Source organism: Anopheles coluzzii, chromosome 2 (assembly GCF_943734685.1).
Source record: "Anopheles coluzzii chromosome 2, AcolN3, whole genome shotgun sequence".
NCBI lineage: Eukaryota > Metazoa > Arthropoda > Insecta > Diptera > Culicidae > Anopheles > Anopheles coluzzii.
This window is the reverse complement of record NC_064670.1, coordinates 105,891,596-105,904,418: the sequence shown is the minus strand read 5'-3', so window position 1 is coordinate 105,904,418 and position 12,823 is coordinate 105,891,596.

Below are 12,823 nucleotides of genomic sequence, written 5' to 3'. Positions count from 1 at the left end.
CTGCGTGGAAATCATTTAAATTGTGAAAGCTACTACAAAGGTTTCAGGGAGGGGGGAGGAAAGGTTTTACGAGCTAATCAACAGTAATTTGTACCGTCCACCGGGCCCTCAGCTCATTTCACATCGGTTGGACCAGCGGCTCAACGAGTTATAGTTGGCCTGGGAATAAAAATTTAGTTCATTTGCTTACTGTTGGTTTAAATTCTTCCAAGCGAGGAAGGTTTTAGGTTGTCCAAAACTTTAAGCGCTTTAAACGCAATCAAATAATCGAAATGCAAATGGAACCCTTTTGCAAAGCATACTAACCTTTTTTATCTCTCCCTCCCGCTGAAATGCAAATATTGCAATGTGCTTTTGCATGTTTGCAAAAGCAAACCTCATTGCATTAAACATGTTTTTTTTTTGTCTCGAAATTTGTTAAACAAACTTTCTTCTGCACCTACTGCGGAACTTGTACGCATTCGTACGCCCTAGCTTACCGTGGGGCCAAATCCACTCAGCTCATCACCCGATAGTTAAACGAAAGAAGAAAAAAAAAGTAGTACGGTAAAAACCCTCTCAAACTCTAATCAGGGATTCACCGAGCCGAGCCTGGTGGCTCTAAAGCCCAAACTGACCCGTCCCGTGTAACGAGGGATGCAATCCGCTCACACGCCGCAATGTTCTACGACCGGACGACATGTCAAAAATCCACACCGACTGTGTCGCTGTGCAAAGTTTACCTTCTCTATCCCCTGCATGCAAGGTGAGGTGGAAAAAGAATAAAATTAATTAACGCGCCTTGCACCGCCAGGGCCCTTGTACGTGGCGTTCGCAAAGGATAAACCGGAAACCCCGGTGTGCGGTGAAATGATGACAAGCTTTATAATCTCGCGTGCTGTGTGAGTTTCGGGAAAGTGGAAGGGCAAGATGGTGTCGATGGAGGAAAGTATAACCACGCCACCACACAGCGCCAAATGCGTCTGGGAAATGTGGCTGTACTATGCTCAACCCCTGCCCGCCGTTTGCAAAGCAAACTCCTTTGTGGCTTTGTTGTAATCAGGTAAAATGAGATCGTAAAAACTTTCGGTCTAAAACGCAACCCAGCCTAAATGGGGGGAAGGATTTTTTTTGTGTGTGGTAAGTGCTGAAAGATAGAATCGTTTCCAGCACACCCGTGCCGGGGAAAGTGTCAACGGCACGGCAGCAGCACTTGTAAATTTGCGATTGACAGGTCTGAGCAGTGGTGTGTAATTTCTCGCACCCGACAATGCTGGTGACATTCTTCACGCGCGCTTCGGTAGTACAAGTAATGGGAAGCTTGCTCCATGTCTTCGGCATGTATTGGTGTGTTTGTGTGTTGCTCAGTTTGACTGTTACCACCAAATTTGGGGCTCAGCAGAGTGGCACAAATCATCGGTTGCATTCCACAACAGAAATGGTTGAGTGGGACGAAGGTTGTGAAATATGGAGTTCAACACGCAGATGACTTCCGGGACATCGTTCGAGGTTGTCCGTTTTTTGTGCCTGTGTGTTTTGTTCCCAACTACCCAGACTGGGATGGAATTTTGTCGGCTTTTTGTGACACAAACACCCTTCCCACGCAAGTTGAGGCTGAGATGATGAATTTTTGGCTCCCTGTTTTGGGGTTCGGGGATAACGAGATCTCTTCATTGCAGATTGTGCTTTGCGTTTTGCGGCGCTACCTCCCGCGGGGCGACGATCAGTCCCACTGCAGCTGGGAATGGTGAAGAATGTGTTAAAGTTGTAATAAAGTTTATACGCGGTACGATGGGGCTTCCTTTTTCCGTGGTGTGCCGTCAGAACAGGCAGGAGGTCGTTTTCGTTCCGCCAGCGAAAGTCATTCATTTTGCTGGTAAATAATCACGTGTGGGATAGCTAAGGGGTAGCTTTGTGGTAAATTTTGCATAGTTTTAAGAGCGACAGCTTTATATCTAGCCAATGATAATCGTGAAGAGAAGAAAATAAAAATGCTTGCTCAGCAATTGTGCAATGTTTTTGTTGCACAAATTACCATTCATTATGTGCCGGAGCCCTACAATTTGCGTACTCGTTCACTATCCGATAATTGTTTACGACAGCACCTTCGCCGTAGCAATTAGCACCGCATGACAGGTTGATTTTTAATCGTTACATGCCGCACGGTTCCTCTTTGATGTGGTTTCGATGCGCAGAATGCCTTACAGAACCCCCGGAGGGCATAGAGCCCGAATCCCTCTGGGGCTGGTTTGCCTGTTGCACAAACAAATTGGCATTTTAATTGCAATTTTTGAATTAAACGTTGAAAAAATTTCAACGAAAAATGCCAATCATGGTTGTTTGTTTTCACCGACTGGCGGAAGCAATCAATTGCAGCTTCTTTTGGTTGCTAATTGTTACCAGTAAGTGGATTGTTGTGGATGGTTTTGGTTTTATACTTTACAAATGCAGCAATTGGCAAATGAGAGGTTTTGCAACACATTTCACCAACAACAAAAAACTGGAGCTATATTTAAATGGTTTTCAAAGGAAATACAATATATGTTTGAATTGAACCACTTGCAGTGCTCCATTTTCGAGTTTCTTTTTACATTTCTTTTAGCTTTTATTCGTTCTGGAATCGATCTTATCATCTTAATCTTTACAGTTTTTAAAATTACTGTTGAACCCAAATTAGACTTCCCACCCGTCTGACTAGTAGTGGAACTGATCAAAACCCGATACCGGTTCTAGAAATGATCTTGATCTTATACATCGATCTTGAAACTGACCTCAAGCTGCTCAGATTCGGGATTTTCAACTCTCTTACGAAACTTATCCCAAATCCATTCCAGACTTTGAACTAATGCTGAACCAATGCCAGTTCTGAAACTCTGCCTGATGAACCCATATTGTTCATGGAACTGATTCCGAATCTAGAAAGATTTTGAAACAGCGCTGAATCCCCTTGGCTGGAACTGATTCTGAATCTCAACTAGTGCTGTAAATCTGATATGTGGCTTCAATATTTAACTCTAAAGACGAGGATATCAGATAGGTACTCTAATAATAGGTATTAAAAGGCTGGAGGTATGTGAACTAAAGGTGGGAGCTCGGAATCGGACCTACCCGATTCCGATTCCGTGTTCGGAATCAATTCCGGAGCCGATTCCGATGCTGGAATCGATTCCGATTCCGGAGTCGATTCCGGAGCAGATTCCGGAGTTGGTTCCGGAGCCGATTCCGGAGTTGAATCCGGAGCCGATTCCGGAGTCGACTCCGGAATCGATTCCGGGATCGGCTCTGGAATCGATTCCAGGATCGGAATCGGCTCCGAAATCAGAATCGTCACCGGAATCGGAATCGACCTGGGAATCGCAATTTGCTCCGGTAACGGAATCAGTAGGTTTGACACCAAAAATGGAGTTAGCTCCGGAATGAAAATTAGCTTTGGAATTGAAATAATAAGTGTGGGAAGCGAAATAAGTCCGGGAATCTCCATTTGAATTCATTTGCAAGTAAATTTGTACAAGTTTCTTTACACTTTGAATGATGGAATTGCCTATGCTGACTGAAGATTCCTTAGTTTCTAGACATTCGGAATGACGAAAATGACCATTCTTTGCCGCTATCAATACGTAGCATTATTGGACCCAAACGCCTATCCCTAAGAAGATGCCGAAACCAACTCCGTTTCGAAGCCAATTCTGATTTCGAAGTCAATTCCGATGTAGGAGCCGATTTTGATTCCGGAGCCAATTCCGGAACCGATTCCGATTCCGGAGTTGAATATGATTCCGGAGTTTAATATGATTTCGGAGCCGATTCCGATGCCGGAATCAATTCCGGAGCCGATTCCGATTCCGGAATCAATTCCGGAGCCGATTCCGGAACCAATTCCGGAGTCGATTCCGAAATCGATTCCGGAAACTGATTCCGGACCTATTATCTGGAATCGATTCCAGAAAACTTTGGAGTTTGCCGGAATCGATTCTGACGAAATCTTCATTTTTCCCATCACTAATGTGGACTAGTGTTGGGAGATCCAGGTTTCGGAAGATTCGAAGATTATATCCCTAGAAATATTCAATTGGATCGGATCCCGTTGGTAAGATTTGAATCTCTCAAAGATTCCATTGCGATTTGACTGCGGTTCGATTGGGATTCGTTTGCGATTTGTTCGGGATTGGGATTCGTTTGCGATTCGATTAGGACTCGGATTGCGTTTGGGATTGGGATTGCGATTCGATTGGGATGTCATTGGGATTCTGATTGGGGTTGGAATTGTAATTGGGATTCTAAATGGTATTGGGATTGCGATTTCGATTGCGATTGCGATTGCGATTGCGATTGCGTTTGCGATTGGGATTGGAATTTCGATTGAAATGAGTACAGGCTGTCCGCGAGATACGCTATTGAATCTGCGTATCTCTTATTTCCGAAGTCGAATCAAGCAGTTTTCAGTCAAAATATAGCAAATGGTCGTGTAATGGGGCATTTAATGAGGTATAGTCACTCACTAAATTATTTGATTTGATATTGAATAAAGGTCCGCGTGTCTCAGGGATTTCTTCTACTAATTACGATGTAATTACTGAAATGTTAAATAATTAGGAGTAAAACAGAATGACCTCTTATTCCAGAATGATTCATTTTTCCCATCACTAATGTGAACAGGATGCTTCCCAACTTGCTAGTGCCGCAGGCCAGAACCCTCAGGGGCCCACGGACCGTCAGTTTCACCACAAATGCTGTAGAGTGTAATTTTTTCTGTCGCAGTGACTTTGTCTCAGTCATGGAATACATCACGAAGCTGTCCTGGTCCAAGAACCGATACACTACCTAATTCGGATCTAATTCGGATGCTGATTCTGCTACCATACTGGTTAGTGAACCATACCCGGCTGCTCCATGTGTTTGACGTGGCATAGACATTCAGCATTCAAAGTTCAATTCAAATAGCCTGAAAGCCAAATAACCTTACTAGAACTCATACAACGAGACCATATCAGCATACTCTCCAAGATTCCGCTCGTCCACGTATTCCACGTATGCGAAGGTGTTGATTTCCAAGAACAAAATGATCGAGCAATGTATTTTCTCACTCCAATGTGCAACTTCCTTCCTTAATTTTGAATACTTTCAGAAGAAACAGCCCCCCCTCCCCTTCCCCTCCACCAAACATCGTATGAGTATCAACTCGCGCCAATGGACTTTTTGAATTGCTCTTTTCTATCAGCAGTTTGTTGAAACTACTCCATCATACCATCATATTTGTAAACCATTGTCCAGACACACATTCAAATTGCTTTCGTTGTGAAAAGTTTTCCCATTTCTCAGCCGAGCTTCACGCCTCCAAGGTGATTGCACGAAGCAACCCTTGCGGCACCTAAAACAGAAACTCCATCATCTTGCATCGTACCAACCAATCATATGCTTGTTTGGAGATCATGCAAATGCTTCCAAAAACGAGAACATTGCACGCAGAACAGTGTAACTACTTCAAACTACTGCAAAACTGCGTCGAAGTGTCGGTGAATTGAAAAAGTTGCTCCATCCTCTCGTACGGTCAGTTGTGATGATGACACGAACGCAGCTCTTCCATAGCGTCATGCTCAGTGCTCAAGCAAGCTTGCCTAATTTCACCCTAATGTAATCATTTCACTAAACTACACACGCACAGACACTGGCACTCTATCTTCTGCACCAGTGCGCACGCAATATGGGAACAAATCTGACCCACAATTTGCCACCGTGTCAGCTCGCAAATCGAAGCATCAAAATGTGTGCCAATAAAGTTCCGATTTGCGAATTTGATTATAACTTTCTAAACTTGCCGGTGGAAGAAGGCAGCGAGGGAGAGAAATACTAACCGCACAACTGTCAACCACAGCCACAGCAGCAAGTGGAATGTGCTGTTGGAGGTACAATAAAATGCAGGAATTGATTTCTTAATCCTATTTCGTTTGAGGGCATGCTGCTCCGTGTTTTTTTTTTTTTTGCTTTCTTCTGCATGCAATCATGTTCGCAATGTACTCGAGTGCACTTCTTACTCGCTTTGTTATTTTCTTTTTTGTTCAAATTCTTCAGTGAAGAAAGCTCACCCGTTTTTTGTTCCTGACCTTTTTCCGCATTTCTTTTTTTGTTATAAAACCGCAAAACTTACCCGTGCACCACGGTCTACCTTTGATTTCAATGTCGACGCAATTATTGCAGATAAAAAAGAAGATAATTTAAATTATAAAAGGTTGACATGGGAGCAGGGTTGGCCAGAAAAAAAAAACAAGCTAACCGTAAAATAAAATGTCTGACAGCGCAAAACGGAAAGCAAGCGGCAAACACGCAGCAACCGACCGAAATGGCACAAAACTTTTGGTCATTCCTGGGGTTGTGCGTCTTTGGATGAAGCTGCAATGGCGGTTGAATCGTTTTTTTTTTCTTCTTCTTCTTCTTCTTTCCTCACGTGGCCATATTGCTCTTTTTCTCACCGCACCAGCAAGGCAAAGTGCAGCCTGCAGTAGCTGCCACCGTGGCGGAACCGTCTATCTATCGCCCCTGCAACAAATGAGACCTTAGCTAGGAAATCTCATTTGCCGTGGCTTTCAAGTTCAGACCAATTTTTGCTCCCCCTCCTTTACCGTAAAATGTGTTTATGTGTGTGTGTGTGTGTGTGTGTGTGTGAGAGTCAGTGTGATAGTATGATTGCACGGATGGGAACTTTTGCACCGTTTCAGTCCATTTTCTTTTTAGTTTTCGGGTCTCAAACCCACTCTACGTTTCAGCTGCTCTCTGGGATTGAGTGTAGCGCAGTTTCCCGATTTTGCCGATACGCTGTGGGGAAAAGAGGGTAAAGTTCATTCAGAAAGTGTAAATTGTGTTTAAAAAGCTCTCGAGAAACTTTCATTGAATAGTTGCCACTGATCGCTGCTTTGTAAAATATTTTATAATATTTCTTTTATTTGTTAAACAGATAGCTGGATCAGTAACGATTAGCTGGTTTGTGTTATGATGTAAGCAGCTTAATTGTTTTTGATACAAATTGAATAAAAATCCCAGAAATTTTTCGATATATTATCGTTATGATGTAGTACAAGAGTAAGGTTGAAGGTTAAAAGTAAAAGAATAAATAAATGAGCAAGAAGGAAGACAATTAGGTACTTAGGAATGAAGCCTACGTATTACTTATTAAATGTTTAAGTAATAACATTAGTAAATAAGTAAGAGTGTAAATTAGTAAATAAGTGTGTAGGTAAGCTATCATATAAATTTAAAAAAGAAAACAAGTAAATAATTAAACATAATTAAACATTAAACATTACATAGAACATATGAAAACTAGTAAATAGAGAAGAAGCAAACTATTTATCGAACTAATTTAATAAAAATATATCTTGCTGAGTAAATTGTTTATTACATAGGTAAGTACAGAGGTAAGTAAATAAGTATTTAATTGAATAAAAAGTAAATTCGTAATTCAGTTATTATGGTAGCAAATAAATAACTTCTTAAAGTAAAAAGTAATTCAAAACGCAAGTAACTATCATTATGACAAAGTTATTGAATGAGCAGGTACATTAAATGAGTAAGTGGATAGGCAAGTAAGTAAGTAAGTAAGTAAGTAAGTAAGTAAGTAAGTAAGTAAGTAAGTAAGTAAGTAAGTAAGTAAGTAAGTAAGTAAGTAAGTAAGTAAGTAAGTAAGTAAGTAAGTAAGTAAGTAAGTAAGTAAGTAAGTAAGTAAGTAAGTAAGTAAGTAAGTAAGTAAGTAAGTAAGTAAGTAAGTAAGTAAGTAAGTAAGTAAGTAAGTAAGTAAGTAAGTAAGTAAGTAAGTAAGTAAGTAAGTAAGTAAGTAAGTAAGTAAGTAAGTAAGTAAGTAAGTAAGTAAGTAAGTAAGTAAGTAAGTAAGTAAGTAAGTAAGTAAGTAAGTAAGTAAGTAAGTATAAACCTTTCCAAACAATTCACAAATCGTTGCAATTGAAAACATCCTGCATAATGCCAACATGAATATCACTCCAATTTAGCGTCAGGCTCCAATACCTCGTGTCACAAGTAATGGAATTAATAAAAATCATCATTCAACCACAAAAATAAGTTCCACAATGAGTTAATCAACAAATCCCATCGCTAAAAAACTAATGGTGGAATGTTAGCGGCCTGACTTTGAAATGGTGTTTTACTGATTCAAAATAGCTTCTTTTTTCACTGGAAAATATTTTTACTATTCACCACAAAAATAAACATTTAGCAACGTATTTTTCCCCTCACCTTAGTGAATAGTTTACAAAAAGGACACACGAACATTAAATGCTTCTAAATATACCCGCAAATGCCACTGCCTGCGTCATTCCACCTCAGTCATAGTGCAACTAAACATTCCAGCACTTCAAACTGCAACTGCACAGCAAAACAAAACAAAAAACTAAATAAAATATAAAATAAAACTCAATCCCGGAATGATGATGGGTGGTAATTTCATTCCCATCTTGCCATCCCATCCCTTTTCGCGCGTCTAATGAATATTCACCGCACGGCACACTGCATCGATTGCTTGCGCAGTATTTCTGTACAACAGCCAGCCGCAACGCGCGTACCGTCGCCGTCGACGCCGTGTCTGTCGTGTCGTGTCGTGAGAATGACGGTGAACGATTTCACTGGAAAACGCTCCGCCCCCCCCCTTTGCCAGCTGAATCCGAAATCAACATCCATAAGACGCGTGCGACCGTCAACCGACCCGGTGGAAAAGATTTATTTTCTCCCTTTTCGTTCCATTTTTTGTTTTGCGTTTCTCCTTGCGAGGACGAAGGATTTGCCAACGCGCGGTGTGCTTGGCCATGCATGGCCGTACACAAACGAACGCCCTACACATTCGTGAAGCTCGCGTTACATTTCTGGAGAATTTCTTCGAATCGCCCAGGCTTCTCCCGCTCTCTGTGCATCTCACCGCACTTTTGCACGACACGAAATTTGAATACATCAGAATAATATTACGCGCGACATTCATAATGTGAAATATATAGCTGTCATAATTTCCCTTCGCGCGGTCGCGATCATGCACACACACACACACACGCTGCCCGCTGCTGTTGACTGATAAGCAAAGCTCTGTTTCATTCTTCCCCTTTTTTGTATTCCAGCGAACGTGTGCGAGTGTGTATGTGTGTATATTTTTACAGCTTTTACTTTTTTTCCATCTTTGTTCTTTGTTTTGTAAGCTCCACTCTGCTGCTGTTGCTTCTTTATTTTGTTTTGACTTTCAATACTCCGCTCCCGTCTCCGTTATACCATAGGTCCTTTGCAAGGTTTTTTTTTTACCGGTACGTTCATTTGATCCTTTCGCGTTGATTCCCGCGCCTCTCCACCAGCTAACCAGCGTTCCCTCCTTCTAATCTCGCTCGTTGGATGAAAATTTCGTGGAAAACAAAATGAAAAGAAACTGTTCCCGCGGCAAACTGGCAAGCACGCGCATGACAAAAAAAGAAGGAAACAGTTTCCAGTTCGCTTTTACCTGCTGCCGGCTCTTTTTTTTTCGGGCCCCACCTTGATCCATCCCACAGATGAAGGTTTTCTTCGTCGCAAAACAAAGCACAACAACAAAGAAAAAAGTAACGAAAAAAAAAAACCATGCCGGCCCGCTACATTATGCTCATTGAAGTGAAACCCGCGCGTGTCCCGAGGGTGATCCATGCGTCAAGCTCGGGCGCTCAAGTGTGCTCACGTGTGTGTATGTGTGTGGATGTGTGTGTGTGGATGTATGTATGTGTAGCTTACATTACACGAGCCCTCGGTTTCGGAAGTTGTTAATTAGGCAATGTTTAATGACGGATTTGTGTAGCCCGCTGCTGCCTCCCTTTCTCCACCACTGTTGCAATAAGTTGTTGCTGTCCCTTTTCCTTTGTCGGCTCGGTGCAAATACGCTTCTGCCATTGTAAGGAAGTGACGATCTCTTAAGGATGAGTTGAGCTGGCACACACACGCGGCAAACAGCTCCACCTTTAGAATGAGCACACGAGTTTAACGAGTCGCTTAAGATGTTACCATCCGAGTACGAGTGCCTAGCCGTACCCTCGCCGTACTAATTACACGCGCTTTTACAGAACATTTGCTGGCGCAAAAGTGTTTAAATTAGCATACATTCGTATTCGTCTGTCGTTGAAATAATTAACTTTAAAATCGCACTAAGCGCTGTGCAGTTTATTGTACAGGGTGAAGGTTCAGCGTTCTGTTGAAGTGATTAACGGAACAGTTGTTTTATGTTTGTGTCGTGATGGAAAAGGTAGAATACAGTTTTTCCCCGAGCTACGGGAATTTCGAGTTAAGGCTGTTTTTGTTTTATTTTGATACCACTAAAATTGCTAACTAAATAATCATTTTGAATAATTAAAGCTGAAAGTTTGAAATCATTAAAAAGACAGTTACAACCAAATTTTGTACACGAATTGTTGAGAATATTATAATATATATAGAATATAGAATATATAATGTTGAGTAAATTAAAACAAAAGAGAACTACAGTTAATCAAAAATTACCAATTTTCAACTTAATTTTGGCTGAAAAAGACAAATATCAACACTTACGCAAAAATTTAAGACATACCAATGTCTCCAGAACGCATTATTAGTGTGTCTCGGGGAAAGACTGTATAATCAAAGCACATCAAAGGAAATCAGTTAGCTTTTTTACTGCTTTTTTGTTAAATTTCTAAAATAGAATACACAAAAAATAATGATGATGGTTTCTGATAGAGATGAATATCCTTTATTAATTATTAGTTGTTTTCATGGTGAGCGCACTTTTGAAGTCGTCTCACAATTCACCTATCTTGGGTCAAAGGTAAGCAACGACAAAAGCATGGTAGCTGAGTTGTGCGCAAGTATGCTGGCTGCCAACTGGGTTTTCTACAGCCTGAAAAATCAGTTCAGTTCACCTCAAAGAACCTGTCGCGACGGACGAAGTTGGGACTATATAGGACTTATATAATACCGGACACTGTCTAAACCTGACGACCCAGCCCGTACAGTCTTTTTAGGACAGTCCACAAGGACAGAGGAGGCGTGTTAGACTCAAATTGAGGTGGCAAGATGACGTTGAGGCGTCCGCTATTAAGGCGGCGCTCTAGCAGCAATCGAACACGACATCCGACACGAACAAACCCATATAATCATATGGAGGTGCACTGTCAGACACAAACAAACAAACAAGACAAACGCCGAGTCGAACAAGTCAGTTGATTCTGTCTGTGATGTTCGATACCCATCTGTGCTGTGAGTACCTTGGCTGTCAAACGCTTCACAGCTACAGTAGATAGAATTCAATTCGGGACATTTTTAAATTTGTTTACGTAGTTTGTCTCTTTTTCTTCTTAAAATTGCGTGCAAAATATTTAAAATAGCTATCAATAATTATTGTAAAGCTTTACAATCAATTATAACATCAAATATAAAGGATTGAAACGTATTAAACTATTGCGTGTACATAATCCATGTGTATGCACTGTATGTGTTTTGGCATGGACGTTTGTTTACATTTTTCAATATTAAATTTGAATGATTTCTATGTTATTATAGATGTGAATAACTAGTAAATTATTTGTTGAATCTTCCCCCTGCAGATGGATATTCATTTAAACTATGAAAATGCTTCATTTTCGAGACGAAAATATAGGCGTATTTCAGTGCTTCATGACAGGTCTATAAGACATCGAACAGCTGACAGAGCACTTATCGAACAGAGTCGTGTTTGTTTGTCTCGTTCGATTGGTCCCAGAGCGCCGCCTAAGGCCGGGATAACAGACTGGCAGACTAGAGGTGGGCATATCGGTTCTTTTGAGTGAACGGGAATGAACCGAGTCTTCCTCATAATGAACGTGAACGTGATTTCGGTTCATTCGTTCATTTACAAATAGCAACACCTGTACCAGTCTGTGAATCGGTACACTATTCGAAAATCGGTATACTACATACCGGGTGGCCTGGTCACTTGAATAGTAAACCAATACTGACAATCTATTAACACAACACACAATTAAAATCGAACTTTTCTGGTTTTGCACATAACAGAAAGTATGTGATAGTAGATGACCGCTAACTGAGAGGTAAACAAAGGTTTCGAGTGACGTTTCTATAGATTGATTGTTTTCATTGGCGTTGACCTGAATAAACATACCAAACTGTTTTTTTCATTTATGTGCATATAAAGTATAGTATTTCACGTGATGGCATAAATAAATAGCAAACGTCGGCAAAACACCCTAAATTTGTGTATGTTTTTCAGTATCGGGAATCATTCCAGTTAGCGAACCTCCAGTTAAAAATCACTCCAGTTAAAGCACATCCAGTTAGATTTTAACTGCTGTAAAATATTCAATATGATAATGACTACATGTAATCATCTTGTTGATTCTTATTTTATTTCTATGTATCAAATGTAATTTTAACGTGAATGAATCGTACTGAATGAATCGTACGGTTCTGGTTAATTTGGCACACCTCTAAGGTAGACGAAGAAGAGAGACCGTGAGCGGTTTCGGACACTTCTGAGGCAGGCCAAGACCGCAAACCGGTTGTAGCGTTGGGTAAGTAAGTAAGTAAGTAAGTATTGCTTTCATGATACTGGCTTGTCTTTGGACTGAAGTCCATCAAAATAGAGCAAACAACAAGCGTTTCATACGTGATTTATAACGTATAATTAAACATAGCCAATTCAGAGCATTTCAGTGAGAAATTCGATAAAGTAAATCATTAATTTTGGGTCAGAAATGAAGTTTTCGTTTGAAAAACACACGAAATAGAACAATATACCGACCAGAAATGGCATGCAAAGATTAAAACCTTTCCTATACGTTTTTTGGAACATATGTTTAATCTAGAG